The 4,087-nt window shown below is 40.2% G+C and overlaps 1 pseudogene; it reads left to right on the top strand.

Moving 5' to 3' along the window:
- The first annotated feature begins 453 nt into the window (after positions 1–453).
- LOC127465312 (cytochrome b-like) lies at positions 454–1,511 on the top strand (annotated as a pseudogene).
- Positions 1,512–4,087: the final 2,576 nt, after the last annotated feature.

Here is a 4,087-nt window from a genome sequence, read left to right as displayed (position 1 = left end):
ATCATTGTTACAACATTAGGCATTATTCTGGCATTAGAATTATCAAAACTCACACACGCCTTCTCTACCCCTAAACAAAATACCACTACAAACTTCTCCAGCACTCTAGGATATTTTAACCCCCTTATACACCGCCTCAGCCCCACTAAGCTCCTAAACAACGGCCAGAACATTGCATTCCATTTAATCGATCTATCTTGATATAAAAAAATAGGCCCAGAAGGGCTAGCAACCCTTCAACTCAAAATATCCAAAATCTCAACCACCCTACACTCCGGACTAATCAAAACCTATCTAGGATCCTTCGCTTTATCTATCCTTATTATAATCTTATTCACACAGAACTAAGAGTTAATGGCCCCTAACTTACGAAAACATCACCCCCTTCTAAAAATAGTTAATAATTCTTTAATTGACCTCCCAACACCGCCAAACATTTCCGCCTGATGGAACTTTGGATCACTTCTTGGCATCTGTCTAACAATCCAAATCACCACTGGCCTCCTACTAGCAATACATTATACAGCAGATATCACCCTGGCATTTACATCCGTCGCCCACACATGCCGAATGTTCAATTCGGCTGATTAATTCGAAACCTTCATGCAAACGGCGCTTCCTTTTTCTTCATATGCATTTACCTGCACATCGGACGAGGCTTCTACTATGGTTCCTACCTATATAAAGAAACCTGAAACACAGGAGTTATTCTCCTTTTAACTCTAATGGCAACTGCCTTCGTAGGATACGTCCTCCCATGAGGCCAAATATCATTCTGAGGCGCTACAGTAATTACTAACCTATTCTCAGCAATTCCTTACATTGGCCAAACACTTGTAGAATGAGCTTGAGGAGGATTCTCAGTCGACAACCCCACACTTACCCGGTTCTTTGCCCTCCACTTCCTCCTCCCATTCCTAATTGCAGGCCTCACCCTCATCCACTTAACTTTCTTACATGAAACAGGCTCAAACAACCCCTAGGTATTTATTCAGACTGTGACAAAATCCCATTCCACCCCTATTTCTCGATAAAGGATATTCTAGGCCTTTTGTTCCTCCTCATTCCCCTGATAACACTTGCCATATTCTCACCTAACCTCCTAGGAGATCCAGAGAATTTTACACCCGCAAACCCACTAGTAACACCTCCCACATCAAACCTGAGTGGTACTTCCTATTTGCATATGCTATCCTACGGTCAATCCCAAACAAATTAGGGGGAGTTCTAGCCCTAGCCGCCTCCGTCTTAATCCTATTTCTAGGCCCCATTCCTCCACATATCAAAACAGCGAACTATAACCTTCCGACCTCTCTCCCAACTTTTATTCTGAATCCTAGTAACAAATCTTTTAATCCTTACATGAATCGGTAGCCAACCAGTCGAACATCCATTTATTATCATCGGACAACTTGCCTCAACTACGTACTTCACAATCATTCTCATCTTATTTCCTATCACCAGCCCTCCTAGAAAATAAGATACTCAACCTCTAACTACTCTAATAGTTTATAAAAAACGTTGGTCTTGTAAACCAAAGACTGAAGGCTGCCCCCTTCTTAGAGTTTCCCAAAAAACACCCAAACACCCCCCCAACTTTCCAATCAACACGTACATCAAGGGGAGGGGCCCCCCCCTCCCCCCCATACCCTACGGTATGTTCTACTTTGCATAGCATTCTCCACCACATTAGACATATCATGCATGTAGGAGAATCTGACATAACATTATTGCAAATCCATCCAAATATTCCATACTATCTCCCATACAATCCAAAACTCGTCATCAACAGACCTAGGCACATTCCCACACAAGAACATAAACATGTCATGTTCTAGGAATAACACCGCTAACCGAACTAAAACCTAAAACTGCCAGTTTTCGCATAAAATCCCCCTCAACACGAGGAACGTCACTGGACCTAAAACCCATGGTCCCATGGACCACTCACCACTTAACCTTGCTCTATGTACCAACCAAGAAGTGCTGGGTTATTTATTAATCGTACTCCTCACGAGAAACCAGCAACCCGGCGTTAGTAATGTTTATCATGTCCAGCTTCAGGTGTATTCTTTCCCTTTCACCAATAACCCACTCTCATAACTTGCTCTTTGTCGCCTCTGGTTCCTCGGTCAGGGCCATAACTTGCTTAATTTTCCTAAACTTGCGCTCCGTTACTAATGGTTGGGGATGCTTGGCCAATTTGGACCTCGTGATCGCGGCATTTTTCCCTTTTCTAAACTTTTGGTTTTTTTTTTTGGGTAGATCTCAATAAGCCCTTCAGAGTGCTCCGCCAGGGGGGCTCCCATATATGGTTGACATGTACCCCTTATGGTCGGCGAGCGGTTTTCTCACTTTCGCGTGAAAATTAATGATATGGTTTCCAAGTGTGCTATTCGGTCTCATAATTGATGTACTGATGCACCGTCACGTGCTGTTGGCTTGGTTTTTCCATTACGTCTCTCATCAAGTTGCAGTTTAATTAATGCACGCCAGACATGATTTTTGTCGTCAATTTCACAAAAAATTGCAAAAAATTGCAAAAAATTTGCCATTTTTTTGCAATGATCTAGGGACTTTCCCTCTAATCATCAATAATTTTTGTTTTTTAAACTTTTAACAAAAATTTCAAATTTTATAAACTTTCCATTCCCCTAATTTTCCAATTAAAACATTTGTATCATCAATTTGTTAAATTTTTTTAATACACTTTAATTCACCCCATCATTTCCCCTTTATCATTCATTTGTTAATTGCTTGTTTGTTTGTTTGTTTACACTTTAATTCACCCCATCATTTCCCTTTATCATTCATTTGTTAATTGCTTGTTTGTTTGTTTGTTTACACTTTAATTCACCCCATCATTTCCCTTTATCATTCATTTGTTAATTGCTTGTTTGTTTGTTTGTTTACACTTTAATTCACCCCATCATTTCCCTTTATCATTCATTTGTTAATTGCTTGTTTGTTTGTTTGTTTACACTTTAATTCACCCCATCATTTCCCTTTATCATTCATTTGTTAATTGCTTGTTTGTTTGTTTGTTTACACTTTAATTCACCCCATCATTTCCCTTTATCATTCATTTGTTAATTGCTTGTTTGTTTGTTTGTTTACACTTTAATTCACCCATCATTTCCCTTTATCATTCATTTGTTAATTGCTTGTTTGTTTGTTTGTTTACACTTTAATTCACCCCATCATTTCCCTTTATCATTCATTTGTTAATTGCTTGTTTGTTTGTTTGTTTACACTTTAATTCACCCCATCATTTCCCTTTATCATTCATTTGTTAATTGCTTGTTTGTTTGTTTGTTTACACTTTAATTCACCCCATCATTTCCCTTTATCATTCATTTGTTAATTGCTTGTTTGTTTGCTTGTTTACACTTTAATTCACCCCATCATTTCCCTTTATCATTCATTTGTTAATTGCTTGTTTGTTTGTTTGTTTACACTTTAATTCACCCCATCATTTCCTCTCACCCCCCCCCCCCCCCCCCCCCCCCCAATTAATCACCCCTGCTACTCTAATTAACATCCGCCCACATGGGCCTTTAACAATCAACCCCAAACTTTTTCCAACCCTTCAGAAAAAAAGGAATCAAACCTTTATCACCAACTCCCAAAGCTGGCATTTTCATTAAACTATTCTCTGAACCACACCACCTTAAATCGCCCGAATCGCCCCCCGAGACAACCCTCGTACAAGTTCTAGTACGACAAACAACGTCAACAACAGACCCCAACCCGCAATTAAAAATTGACCAACCCCCCAAGAATAAAACATGGCCCGCTCCCTCAAAATCCAACCGAACAGATAAAACACCCCCACTATCCACCGTGTTCATCCCCAACCACTCTAACTCAGACAGCCCTACAATAAATACCCCACCCCCCAGCACTAAAACTAACCCAACACCATACCCAACAACCCGCCAGTCCCCTCAAGTTTCAGGAAATGGATCTGCTGCCAATGAGACCGAATACACAAAAACCACCAACATCCCACCTAAATATACCAGAAATAGCACTAATGATACAAAAGACACCCCAAACTCATTAACCATCCACACCCCACAATAGA

This window comes from Manacus candei, unplaced genomic scaffold (genome assembly GCF_025592945.1).
Source record: "Manacus candei isolate 608988 ecotype Guabito, Panama unplaced genomic scaffold, ASM2559294v1 h1tg000361l, whole genome shotgun sequence".
NCBI classification, from domain to species: Eukaryota; Metazoa; Chordata; class Aves; order Passeriformes; family Pipridae; genus Manacus; species Manacus candei.
The sequence above is the reverse complement of the archived record's forward strand: the minus strand, read 5'-3'. Positions and strand labels throughout refer to the sequence as shown.